Here is a 14,787-nt window from a genome sequence, read left to right as displayed (position 1 = left end):
TGACTTCTCACACAGGCTGCCCACAAGACTTAGGGAAGAAATTATTATTTGCCAGCAGTAGTTGCCTTAACATTCTAACTATACTCATCACATACAGTCACAGACAACACCAAGACCAACTTCACAGCGTGCATTTTAGTTTGGCATTGCCCTGGAATGAATGATCTTAAAGGACCAGGAAGCATCTGGAAACTCTGCCTTTTGTGCAGATGAATCAAGCCCATTTCTCCAATAGCTGGCAGAGTGAAAAGAATGGGACAAGGAACAAACTGAAGGCAAAGTGAGAGAGAGAGAGAGAGAGAGAGAGAGAGAGAGAGAGGGAGGAAACTTCACGTTGCTTGCCCACAAGTGCTGCCAAATGGACATAGTTGGAGAGCAATCCATTTCCCTAGTTAATGTTGAGGCCATTATCACTATTCCTGGGCTCTTTTTTTCTTTGTGTTAATCTTGTGCCTTGCAAGGTTCATTAACCCTGTTTACACAGAAAGGTTGGGTCAGTCTGACATGCTAACAAAATGCACATAGATCTGCACGCACACACATGTAGTCTTCAGTTTCTTTTTAACAAGCTTTCCAACTGGGAGAAAAAAAGACAAACCCAACACTTGGAATGCAGATTTCCCCCCCCAACTTCATATAAAAAATAATCTAGCAAATGTAGCATTTAATTTTACAGAATTAAGCAGGAATCATGAAGCCATGAGAAACTTTTCACTAGTATTTAGTCCCTTCTTTGAGGTTTTGGAGAAGCAGCATGTTGCTACAACAGGTTGGCAGCTACACAGAAGCACAGAATGCTAGAGGTTGAAAGTGACCTCCAGAGATCATCAAGTCCAACTCCGCTGCCAAAAGCAGGAACACCCAGGGCAGTCCACACAGAAATGCATCCAGGTGGGTCGTAAAGTCTCTGAGGAGGAGACTCCACAACCACTCTGGGCAGCCTGCTCCAGGCCTCCATTACTTTCACTGTAAAGAAGTTTCTCCTCATGTTGAGGTGAAACCTTCTGTGTTCCAGTTTGCATCCATTGCTCCTTGCCTTACTAGTGTGCACCACCAAAAAGAGATTGGCCCCTTCCACTTGACACCCACCCCTCTGATATTTATAGACATTGATCAGATCCCTTCTCTGTATTCTCCAGACCAAACAGCCCCAGGTCTCTCAGCCTCTCTTCATTAGGGAGATGCTCCAGTCCTCTAATCATCCTCACGGGACTCTCTCCAGCAGGTCCCTGTCCCTCTTGAACTGGGGAGCCTAAAACTGGGCACAATACTCCAGGTGTGGTCTCACCAGGGCAGAAGGAGAGAAGACACCTCCCTAGCTACAGATGGACCCAAACACTGTCTCATCCAGAGGGACCCTGGGACACTGTATGAAATCCAAAAACCAGTGCAAACCCCACAACAAGCACTGAACTGCAACTTGCTGCTTTACCTGGGGCAGACAAGGGATGCCTCAGCAATCCACAAGCTGAATGCCTCCAGAGGAGTACTGGGCTAAATGTAAAACAACGTTTTGAACATCTCTGATTTAACACAACTGTGTGAAAGCCTGAGATGACTACCAACAAAATCCTGACCTGGGTCCTGACAAAGGCTTTTCCCTCACTGCCTATACTGGATCATATGTAATCCTCTTTATGGCAAGGGCACTTGCCAGGTGTTTTCTGCTGGATCTGAAAAAGCTGTGTGGACATTTTATGAGAACTGTGCACAATCTGAGTGAGATTCAGCCCAGATCTCAACAGACTTTAAAATGCAGATCTTAACACTTATGGTTTGAAAGAGAGGAGACCTCAGAGGTCTGCCTTACAGGGCGTACTACAACAAAACAAAGAGGGGGCAAGCCATTCCCCAAGCAGAGATGTCTTACCCTAGAAGGCAGGAGGGAAGCACTGTCTTTTCATTTCACAAACAAAGCATTCTTATCTTCAGTTCTGCTGACAGAATTGCCCTGCTTTATCACAGACACTGGAAGCAACCCAATCTATTGATCCATCAGTGTGTCTGCGGCATTCTGAGCCTGTCTGGCAACACCCAAACCCCAGGCTGCAGCAAGACTGTTTGTGATCAATACCCATTTGACAGAGGCATAAACGAGAGCCTCTTAGCACAAGCCTGTTGGCTTGGTTCACCAAAATTCCATTTTTATGAGATCTGCAGGCTCCTTCACGTGGGGAAATACACTTTGTGAGATTCTAAATCAGCAGTGTGCTCTTGTGGCTAGGAGGGCCAGTGACATTCTGGAGTGTATTAGAAGGGCTGTGCTTAGCAGTTTGAGAAAAGTTCTCCCTGGCTACTCAGCCCTGCTGAGAGTGCATCTGGAGTGTCCAGTTCTGGCCCTCCAGATGAAGAGGAACTCTCCCTACTTCACAGAGTCCATTACAGAGCCACAAAGATGACTAAGGGAATGGAACATCTCTCTTATGAGGAGAGCCTGAGAGAGCTGGGGCTGCTTAGCTTGGAGAAAAGGAGACTAGTGAGGTGACCTCATCAGTGCTTATAAATATGCAAAGGGTGGAGCCAGGCTCTGTGCAGTGATGCCCAATGATAGGACAAGGGGTGGAATATGAGGCACAGGAAGCTTCATGTAAACATGAGAAGGAATTTTTTTACTGTGAGGGTGACAGAACACTGGAACAGGCTGCTCAGAAGGGCTGTGGAGTCTCCCTCTTTGGAGATATTCAAAACCCACTGGGATGCATTCCTCTGTGATCTGGTATAGGTGATCCTGCTCTCATAATGGGGGTTGGACTGGATGAGCTTTGGAGGTCCCTTCCAGCCCCTGACATTCTACAAACAACACAAAGGCTGTTGAGCAAGAGGTACTCCAGTTCAACGTCCCATGAAAAGTAGCACTTGGGTTTTTGGAAGTCCCACTGCTGAATCAGTAGCTGATACTTACACAGCAAAATATAGAAGACCTATGCCTAAACATCAGCACAGCAACAGGCTTGCTGTTACTCATCAAGTCTCCCACACTGGATTACCTCAGCCCAGTAAGGAGCCTATTGGTCTTCTCTAAAAAGGTATTTGGAGAGTCTACAGAAACCTCACTGATGACTTTGCAGCAATGTTCTTGATCTTGCCAAAGTTCCCTTGAGTTATGGGAGGAAAACTGCAGTCAAGTTCTTAGCTCCACTATGAAAAAGACAGGAAAGAATAGGAAACCGATAGGCAAATCAGGTACAACTCTGCTCCACATTAGCCTTGTTTTAATGAAGCCAGCTATGATCTCATGGCAGGATAATTTAACGTTGGTGTTTAGGAGAAAGGCTTACATTGAAGGCTACTTTGGCTGCCTTTAGTTAAGAATGTGATTCATGTGAGTGGGAGAAAACAATGCAGCAAAGCTCACATTTTTGTGTGCACACAGAAAATAGGAGATTTGTATGCCAGAGAAAGAAGCCAACAAATAGAGTGTAGTTCTTTCGTTTACTCATGCTGTAAGAAATTGTGCTACAGGAAGCAATAGCTTGACCCAACAGCACCATCACTGTTAATACAATGCCAGCTTCACAGTAAGCAATCTTGTGCCACATGCTTTAGGTGCCTGCTTAAACATCTCTCCTTCATATGAATTGTGCATGTTTGGTTTCACTGCTCTGAAATAACAGTTTATCATGCTGCTTATTTACGTCTGTCAATCCAAAAACAAGCCAGAATGTGTTTTGTGTTGTTTTGGTTTTTGTTTTCTTACCAACTAAGGTGTGCTTCAGACTTTACAGAAAACCTCTTTGTAGAGACATTCTGATTATATTTCCTCATTTCTAACAAAAACAGATAACCTGCTGGTCCCTCAAAACACGTGTTTTAAATGCTGCCTTTTCTTGTGGAATCTGGTTTCAAGGCAACGACACACCCTGGAACAGTGTCCTATGAGCTGTGCAGACTCCCACTGCTAACTGACACAAGTGAATTGGATGCATGCATTAAGAAACAGTTTGTAGTTCAGTAGAATGTAAACACTGGCCTGAAACTCCTGGTTGCAATGAATTTTATGCACCTATTTCATGCAGGGCAGAATTCCCCTCATCTCCAATCCCTATTTATCACCATACAGCAAACAGTATTATTTATATTATTATTATTCTGTCACTGATGAACCTTGAATTTCTTGTCTCAATTTTTAAATACAACCAGATGCAGAAGTGTGTGCTGAGAGGAATAAAAAGCCAAAACGTGAATTAAAATGGAAACAAATTGTCCCACTCAACAAACCAGTGAATAATACAGATTTCATCATCATCATTTTCTTTTCACAACCAATGATCTAATTTCCCTCATTAAAATATTCCATCTTGCCTCAAACAGACCCAAAGTGATAAGCAAGAAACCTCAAAGCAATAATCATCTCTCAAGCCACCTTCTTAGTTAAGATAAGTCCAGAGAAGGGCAATGAAGCTGGTGAAAGGCCTGGAACACAAGCTCTATGAGGAGAGGGTGAAGAAGCTGAGGGTGGGCAGCCTGGAGAAGAGGAGGCTCAGGGCAGACCTCATTGCTGTCTACAACCACCTGAAAGGAGGTTGTAGCCAGGTGAGGTTAGTCTCTTCTTCTAGGCAACCAGCAACAGAACAAGGGGACACAGTTTCAGGTTGTGCCGGGGGAGGTCTAGGCTGGATGTTAGGAGGAAGTTCTTCACAGAGAGTGTGATTGGCATTGGAATGGGCTGCCCAGGGAGGTGGTGGAATCACCGTCCCTGGAGGTGTTCAAGCAAAGCCTGGATGAGGCACTTAGTGCCATGGTCTAGTTGACTGGATAGGGCTGGGTGCTAGGTTGGACTGGATGATCTTGGAGGTCTCTTCCAACATGATTGATTCTATGATACTCTAGAACTGTTCAGGATAGCCTCACAGTTTCAGTTGTATTCAAAATTGGGGTTTTTTTCTGTTCATTTTTCTTGCTTAGCTGAAAAAAAAAATCCCTCCAGATACTCCTTATCTAACCTACAACTTTCAAGACCAGCTGAGACTGAAATGTTTTGGGGTTTTTTTTTTTCCAAAACAATACTTTTGATAAAAATATTTAGGTTGCCCCTTAATAACACAGGAAACTAAGTCATGTTTTCAGGAATGACTTAAGCACTTGCTAGATTAAAGGACTGTCTACACATGGAATTATTTAGTAATGACTATGCAAGAACAGCTATTCCTGAATAACTCCATGTGGAGAGACACTTATTCCAGAATAAGGTTGCCCTATTTCTGCTTAATTTAGCCCATCAAAGTGTGTTAGGCTAAACAGAAACAAGAGTGTCAGCACATGGAGTTATTCAAGAATCGCTGCTCCTAAATAATTCCATGTGTAGACAAGTGCTTGGAAAACTGAAGATCAGCTCTGTTATCCCTGAGCATGTTATCTCTGCTATCACAATTAACACAAGGCACTCGCTGCTGATTCTGCTGCTTTCATTATTTCATCCTTTTCAATTCAATGTCCATTGTTAAATAGGAGGTGAACAAATACAATTATACAGTCCCTCAAATACAATTCTTTTAGAGATTAAGTAAACACTTTGGCATACTTTGTTTTCTGAGAAAACAAACCTTTAAGGTTGGCATTTATGCTTGTCAAGTGACCACGCAGGTCTTTGTGAGGTGCTAAGGACAACTGAAAGGAATGGATTTGGTTTTCTGAGATGGAACTACTATGGGCCGCTGCTGAATTACCATTTGGATAGATGTCCTGGTTTGCTTCAGGTAATCAAGAATTTGTTCATCCCTTTAGAAAGACCCACTGCCAGGCAATCAATCATTGCACATGCTAAAAATCATGTTTTCAGCAAGGCACAGATCTGTCAGAGTGTGATTATTACCAAGAAATTCTCACAAATACCCACAATTCTTGGACTTAACAGCAAAACTTAAGGCCTGGCTGGAGTACACTGTGGGTGACCTCTAGTTACACACTGGAGACCAAATGCAAAGAGGTAAGAAGTGAAAATAGATTTTCATAGTCCTACGGCACCCACAGACCAAACCACAAGCCTGTAAGCAAACTGGGTGCTCCTGGAATTCTATGGTGAGGAAGAATCTTTGCTGGAACATCACAGGTAAAGCAATGCACTTCACTGTGACCCTGAAACTCCTGCAAACAGTGCTTGACTCCAGCCATCATATTTAGGACCACTGTCCATGACCATATCACAGAATCATATAAACATTCTGGATGGAAAAAACTCTCAGGACGACCAAATCCAACCATTAACCCTACTCTACAAGATTCACCCTAAACCATAGCCTCAAACACCACATCCAAACGACTTTTAAACAAATCCAGGGCTGGTGACTCCACTAACTCCCTAAAGAGCCCATTCCAATGCCTGATCACTTTTGCTGGGAAAGAGATGTGAACTACAAAATTATGTCTTTTATGTTTACTGTAATGCCCTACATAACAGACCCAGTGTGATAGTACTGGCTGATCATTGTTTGGAACCATTCCAGGTTAGGTTAGTTGGGGCATTGAGCAACTTGTTCAAGTTGAAGACGTCCCTGCTCACTGCAGGGGGGCTGGACTAGGTGACTTTTGAAGGTTCCTTCCATTCCAAAACATCCTATGATCCAACGATTAGCAAAACCAAACACATCTTCCTAAAAACACTTGTAACTTCATTCTTTCCTTTAGCCTTATCATCCAAACTTTGACTACATGTTCCCACTCAGCTTCTGTGCCACAGCTCTAGAAACCCAAGTCTGCAGAGAGTCCACTTGTTCTATAAGCATTTTGTTTTCTCCAGCTCATGAATTCACAGAATTGCAGAATGTTAGAGGAAGGAAGGGACCTCGAAAGATCATCCGAGTCCAATCTTCCTGCCAGAGCAGGACCTCCTATACCAGATCACACAGGAATGCATCCAGGCAGGTCTTGTAAGTCTCCAGAGGTCGAGACTCCACAACCGCCCTGGGCAGCCTGTTCCACTGTGCTATCACCCTCACAGTGAATAAAACTTTCTCATGTTTACATGGAATTGTGAGACCTCTGCTCTGTACTTGCTTCAGACTCTCCAACCCTTATGATGCATACAGCAGACCAACGACTTCAAGGCCCTATCCACAAGTCAATATAAATGCTTTGGAAATATAAATGCCTTTAACTTCAAAATCTTTTTACAAAGAGCCTCACGGTAAAGAAAAGAGGTAATGAGTACAAGTTACTACATGGGAGATTTAAAGTGGATGTCAGAACATTTTTTTTCACCATTCAAACTATTAAACATTGGAATAAACTCCCAAGGGAGGTGGTGGATTCCCCTACAGTAGAGAGTTTCAAGGCCCCAAAACATCAACTATCTTTACATGTGTAAAAGCTGTATTTTCCCAAATGAAGGCACCTCTCAGTTTCATAGAATCATAGAATCAACCAGGTTGGAAGAGACCTCCAAGATCATCGAGTCCAACCTATCACCCAGCCCTAGCCAGTCAACTAGACCATGTCACTGAGTGCCTCATCCAGTCTTTTCTTGAAGACCCCCAGGGACGGTGCCTCCACCACCTCCCTGGGCAGCCCATTCCAATGGGAAATCACTCTCTCTGTGAAAAACTTCTTCCTAACATCCAGCCTATACCTACCCTGGCCTGACTGACTTGAGGACAACTATAGATGCTCGAGATAATTCTGCTGGAGGTCCCACTGGTGACATCTATGTTGAGCCCCTTGCTTATCTCTGCAGTGTCTATTTCTGCACCACCCTACAGTATATTTGCATTTTTAGTTGCGAAAATGAAGAATTAATTGTGGTTAGCACCATATGAGAGTTGACAAAGTCAAGCACAGCTTCCACCCATTTCAGCTGTAACTATTAATGTCAGCCTTCCTCTGATTCAGATCTTTAAATCTCACATTCCACCTCCAGAAAATGGCAGTGCTTTTTATATTTAAAAGAGTTCAGATCACAGAAAGAATTCAGTAACAGAGATGAGATAAAAAACAGCAAACGCTTCCCTGGGGACCTGGAATATCAGTGCATAACTTTTTACCCTAACATTAGCCTAATACCAAAAAAATGAGTGTAAAAATGTTATAAAAGCCATATGTGCAACATTTAGTTGCAAAAACAGCATTGGTGCTTCCAAGAGGTGCTTCTAAAAGGTTGGCTAAGCTTAAGCAGGAAGATACTGGGAAAAAGTGTGATGCTTTACAAGCCCTGTTTTAGGAGGAATCATATAAAGGAGGTGTCAAACAACAAGTATAAGCACTGATTTTTTTCTCCTTTAGTGTTGTGACTCAACACATGCTTTCTAAAAGCTGAGCACACAGAAGATAAAGGACTAACTGGGGGGGATTTCCACAAAATGCAACTTGTATTGACTCACTCCACCTAGGCATGCATTTAAAATAGAAGTCTGCAGTGCAAAGTGCCTTTAACAAGCTGCTGATTTCAAAACGCTGCTAGACCCGCGCTTAACATAAAGCATTCTACATACCAGTGCCTTTACTGAGTCATTACTGTCACTGAATCCAAAAAGGGTGCAGCTTAATGGTTTATGAGACTTTTTAAAACGAAAAAAAAAAAACCCAAACCAAAAAACCCAAACCCTAACTACACTCTTCTGCTGTTTAATGAAATCTATTCACTACCAGAGATGCTTCACACAGCTTTTAGTTGAATTGCCATTCCTGTGTTTTAAAAAGTACATTTATAGCTTTCCACTTCTCAGATCTGGGTCTGGATTTTACATTTATGATTTGTTGGAGTTTTTGGTTTTGTTTTGTTTTTTAAATTCCAGGCTAGAGTGCTTACTCTGAATGGATGCCTATAAAAACAGAGATGAATTTAGATTATCCACCTCATAATTATAAATCAGGCCTATGCTTTGAGTAACTTAGGCTTTGAGCAAATTCCAAGAGATAATACAGCAATAAACTGCCAAAATTTTCTTATGGCATTATTGAGAAGAAAAAAAAAAAAATCATCAGCATTGGTCAGCTTTGACTTTAAAACTTTCATAAGCCACTGTGGCATGGCAATGCCACAGGCAGAGGATGACTTGCTAAACCTCAGGAGAAAAGAAAGAAGAAAAATGAGGCTCCTTGCTTTGGTATCTTGAGTGAAACCAGGATTAAAAACAAAGACTCAGGAAAACCCACACCAAAAAACATTTTCTGTATTTGATGTGACCATTCTAACAACGAAAGCTGGTCTGTCACAGAAGCCTGGCTCATCAATACAATAAAGCATGCTAATTATACAAGTGGAATACAACCAAAAGAGATAACCTCCATCATTATAAAAAGATAAACAAACCAACAAACTCAGTATCACATTTTCTTCAGGTAAGGATCTCAAACCTAGGTATTACAGTCAAATTCCCATATTCATATTGGTATTAAACAAGCCCAAATAACTTCATGTCTGACCCAACCATATATGAGTCCTGAATGTGTCAAGAAAAGACAACTTCTATCAGTCAGGTTATTTTTATCCATCATGTACAAATAGGCTTTACACTGAATTTTAGGTCTAAAACATGGAGAGCAAACAAAAGCCAGAGCAGGGAAATGCTTCTATCAAACTGCTCTGTATTTTAATTAGGAAAAGAACATTTGTCTCAGGAACAGGCTTCTTCTATCAGTTTGGAAGCAGGCTATGTCAATTGTCTTTAAAATATTTTAAAGAGAAGGAATGCCAGAGAGAAATGTAGACATTAAATATTTTTTCTACTTTTTAATCTTGTTCCTTGTCCAGATTTTACCTTAATTCCCAAGCACACAAGGCTACACCCAGCATTCACTTGTTACCTCCCAATACGTAAAACTACATTTCCAGCTCATCTGCTGCCCTTCAGAATGCAAAGAAACACAGAAACAAAAACACAAGACTCACTCCCACTCCTAGCAAAACTGCTCAACATTTATATATTAAATCAGAGTCCTCTGCATTACCTCTTCTGTCAGACATGCTTTGGGGTTGTTAGGGTTGGAGGGTTGTTTTTTTTTTTGCATATAAAACATGCCAGAAATTCTTGCTTAATCTACTGGACTATGCCTATAATTCAGCAGTAAATCAAACAAAAACCTAACAGAAGGGTGAATTTAAAGTGGAACTGTTTATTTCACTGTTTTCACTCTAAGGATAACAGCCACTGGATTTAGAAGCAGTTAGCTGAAGTATCCCTTGAGTTCCACAGCCAAAACTAAAGGCATTATCTTTGGAGTCAATGAAGTCTGCAGCTGCTGGAATCTGGAATGGAATGCATCTTTTCATTAGGCTGGTGCCAAATTAGAAATGCCTGCTCATCCAAATGAACCATGAATGCAGTACTTTAGAAATATCTGCTCTTCACATGTAACTCAGCATGCTAGAGAATGTGACAAGCCTAGTAACTGCCTTTAGCACTGCTGAAACTGTCCCTGCCGCTGTCCTCGGCTCAGCTCTTGTCCTGCTGCCCTGTTCCAGAGATGCAAAAGCAGGGTGAAACCCAGCTTCCAGCTCCAAGCTGTTCCTCAAGATAAAGTATTTTATTGTTAAGTTACTTAGAGAGTAAAGCTGTAGATAACTATGACCTAGACTGGAAACCACACTAAAAACCAATAGGCTGTACCCTGCTTGATTAAAGAGCACAGAAAGCTGACTTGCTGCACATCACAGTACAAACACATCAGCCCTACCAGCCCAAGGCTCTCTCTGCTCTTTCTCTGAGCATGTTAGCCCAGAATCACAGGTTGCAGAAAGATTCAAGGTATCCAATTATCACAGAATCACAGAATTAACCAGGTTGGAAAAGACCTTCAAGATCATTGGGTCCAACCTATCACCTAACACCTTCTGATTAACTAAACTATGGCACTAAGTGCCTCATCCAGTCTCATTTTAAACATTTTCAAAGACGGTGACTCCACTACCCCCCTGAGCAGCCCACTCCAATGGCCAATCACTCTTGCTGTGAAGAACTTCTTCCTAACATCCAGTCTAAACCTGCCCTGGTGCAGCTTGAGGCTGTGTCCCCTCATTTTGCCACTGGTTGCCTGGGAAAAGAGATTGACCCTATCTGGCTACAACCTCCCTTCAGGTAATTGTACAGATCAATAAAGTCTCCCCTGAGCCTCCTCTTCTCCAGGCTGAACAACTCCAGCCTTTCCCCAACCTGCAAATAGACCAAGACTTGCTGCCTTGATACTAATTTATACTAGTTGAAATTCCTCAGGCAGAGAAGGGTTCAGTGAGTCCAGGTACCTTTACACAGGCACAGGCAGAAACTGGCAGCAACTTGCAGAAAAAATAATAGAGGGAGAAATTAAATTAATCAAACTCTCAGTCTACCTTTCAGCCAATGATCGAATCATATTATCCATGCATATTTTATAGTGTTCAATTTTAAAAGCCTCTAAGCACAGTGCTCTGGGGAGATCATTCCATAGGTTAAGTGTCCTTAGGAAAAAGTCTTTCTGAACTCCTGAATTACAGAAAAAAACCCAACATTTCTAAATCCTCTAATTTTTTATCACATACATCTCAGTGGATCAAACCTTGAGGTTTGTATGCTCTGGACTGTATCCATGTAACTACACTAAATGAAAAATAAAAGGGTTATTTAACCCAAACTTGCTTGCACGCAATTCTGCTGATACTTTCCTGATTATATCTCAGCTTATTATTAGGTATTAGTCACAGAGCATGGTTAAATTTCTCTGACACTTGCACATATGAAATACTCTCATTAACTGATGCAAGAACCTGTAAGGGCCAGAGCATGCAAACATCTATTAAACAGCCTGGTGTTTACTGTCAGGAGCAGTCCCACTGCATGTCACAATTCATAATATTCAGTAGTGAACACTGCAGCCACTTTGACAAAGCTCATTTGCAACAAGTGGTCATTAGAGAAGGCCTGGACTTTGAGCAACCAAGGCTTCAGTCATCTCTTGTTACTGCAGATCTCTGACTACTTCAGCTATGAAAGACATCTTAAAATTAGTTTATTCCCAGAATGACTAAGAAATACAGAGAAATAAGGGCAAGGAACCTAACAGAACTTTCTACAGGCACCTAATAAGAAAATCAGATGAGTATTTCCCATAACTACAGTTGACAAAACTAAAACACAGAATGGTCTTCTCTCTAAAAGCAGCAGAAATCCAATCTTGGGAATTGTTCATGTTTCACATCACAGCCAGCTTCAAACTTCCCACCCTACTGCTGCTACTTTCCTAATGTTTTAAATGCTCATTGTAATGAGAAGCTGAAGGAGAATTCAGTGTGCTCCTTTCTTTGGTTGGACATACACACACAGAGGTAAACTGTGTTCAGTTTTGGGCTCCCCAGTTTAAGAGGGACAGGGATCTACTGGAGAGGGCCCAGTGGAGGGCTGTGAGGATGATTAGGACGCTGGAGCACTGTCTGAAGAGGAGAGGCTGAGAGACCTGGGGCTTTTTAGTCTGCAGAAGAGAAGACTGAGAGGGAATTTAATAAATGCTTATAAATATCTGAGGGCTGGGAATTGGGAGGGGGGGAGAGGAGTGACAGGTTCTGCTCACTCGCTCCCTGTGATAGGACAAGGAGCAACGGATGGGAGCTGCAGCACAGGAGGTTGCAGCTCAACACAGTGGGGAACTTCTTTACTGTAAGGGTCCCCGAGCACTGGAATAGGCTCCCCAGAGAGGTTGTGGAGTCTCCTTCTCTGGATATTTCAAGTCCTGGCTGGACGTGTTCCTCCTGTGAGCATCCCTGGAGATGTTCAAGCAAAGACTGGATGAGGCACTTAGTGCCATGGCCAGGTTGATGGGACAGGGCTGGGTGCTAGGTTGGACTGGATGAGCTTGGAGGTCTCTTCCAACCCGGTTGATTCTATGATTCTGAGCTAGGTTGTATAGTTCTGCTCTGGTATGGGGGTTGGACTTGATGATCTCTTTGGGTCCCTTCCAACCTCTGACACACTGTGACCCTATGATAAACATGTTAAGCAAAGAGTGCACCAAAATGATGCTCCATGGAAGGAAGCACTCTAACAGATGCATGTAAAGGACCAACTGAGCAGATGCTGCTTGGCCAACGCTGTTAGCTTGGCAGAATGATGACAGCTACCAGTAAACACTCCCATGTCTTATCTCTCCACCAGGAGAGTAAAAGTACTTTCCAAAGAAAATGCATCACTTCCACTCACTCAAAAAACAACATTAAGTTGCCCACCACTGTTCCTTAATGGCAGTAACATGCAAAACCAGCAGGGACCTTCGAGGGTCTCCTCCAACCAGAGGCATTCTATGATTCTATTACAACCAACAAAAACTTATCCTAACTGGAACCAACAAAAATACTGGATGCTGCCAAGGAGAGCACATGCAAGGTGTGCAATCACTAAATATGGAAGTTGGAAGAGGAGAGCTAAGAAAAATCTGAACAATTAAAAAGACTAAACCCCAATCCCTGGTTTCCTACAGGCAGTGAATTCCAAGTCATTGCAACTGCACTGTGCAGTGCCAGGGATGAGGGCATCTCATTATGTCCTCTTTCACTAGCAGGACCTCCAGAGAGAGTTTAGGAACTAAGTATTCTTTCCATGTAGGAAGGAAGTATTTTGTGGAAGAACACACATAAAGAAACAGCTCTTGTTACTCCAAAAATGTCCCAATGACCACTGAAGCATAGGAAATTGTCCACCGCACACAGAAAGTGCCTCCTCCTCATGCCACAACAGAGAGAAGGAATCTCTCCTTCTGGTGAGTCATGACCCGTTTTGGCCATGCAGTGAAGCCAAAAAGTCACACACAAAATTTCTGTTCTTAATACAAAGCCAAGCACCTCAAAATGTGCCACAGGGTATCCATAGCATGGGACTAAACCAAGTAAAAGCAATCACAAATGAAATTAATTAATTTCCAAGTCCACTATTCACAAGCCTTCACATTTAGCTAGTTAATTATCATATTATATTATAATGATAGTTATTATATTTTGCAGCCATAATTTGCAATAAGAGACCACATATTGCTATTGAAATTTTAAGAGGTTAAGAAATTAACTGCTTGAGCTGGGGATGCGATTTAGCAGGAAACAATTCTCAGCCTTTTTTTACAGCTGCAAAATCAGATATTAGTTCATTATTTCAAGAGATATTAGTTCGTTTATGGCCAATAAATTTTACCCTAAGGTATGCAATTATGATAATAGACATCATTCCAATCAGCTATGAGCTATAAAGACATCACTCAGAGGAAGCTGCAGTCTATACAACTCTGTAACAGCTCCACTAAGCACAAAGATTAGATCCACATGTGACTCTAAGAAATGCTTCAAACCTTACATCACTAATTATGTGATACTGTCACTTCTGGTAAACCACAGATCTAACAAGAAAAATATTCAGCTCAGGCTCATGTAGATCTTATCTCAACGTGCAGGTTCCAAAAAAAACCTGAAGCAACCCCTTTGATCTCTGTACTGTATTAGCTGTTAGCTTAGGAGTGAGCTCGCCGAGCTGAGGGGGCTTTGCAAAGTTTGCTTCAAATCTTTGCATGGTAGAGGCAAGAGGTTGCACTGGAGAGGTGAAATGCTAACTTTCATAAAATCACATCTCTTAGCACTTATGTACATCATCCAGGTTAGCTTATGAATATTAGTACAACGGCCATTAGAAAAGGACCTTGCCTCTCATTACTCTGAATTCTGGGTAAACAAAAGCAAATTTCAGGCCCACCACTTATATTAGGTCACCAGATGAAAATGTCCCCAAAGGCTTCCACATTCAACAGCCACAAAACACTACTTAGAAACATACTCACAAAAGCACTACCATCCAAACATACCCACAAAAGCACTACATCCAAACATACCGTTGACAAAACTTGCAG

The 14,787-nt window shown here is 42.1% G+C and overlaps 1 protein-coding gene across 20 annotated transcripts in view; it reads right to left on the bottom strand.

Moving 5' to 3' along the window:
• The window catches only part of KCNQ1 (potassium voltage-gated channel subfamily Q member 1), a 434,341-nt gene that overhangs the window by 188,165 nt on the left and 231,389 nt on the right, over nucleotides 1-14,787 (bottom strand). The window lies entirely within an intron of this gene.

This window comes from Pogoniulus pusillus, chromosome 24 (genome assembly GCF_015220805.1).
Source record: "Pogoniulus pusillus isolate bPogPus1 chromosome 24, bPogPus1.pri, whole genome shotgun sequence".
In the NCBI taxonomy this organism is placed as follows: domain Eukaryota; kingdom Metazoa; phylum Chordata; class Aves; order Piciformes; family Lybiidae; genus Pogoniulus; species Pogoniulus pusillus.
This window is presented reverse-complemented; position numbering and strand designations above follow the sequence as displayed.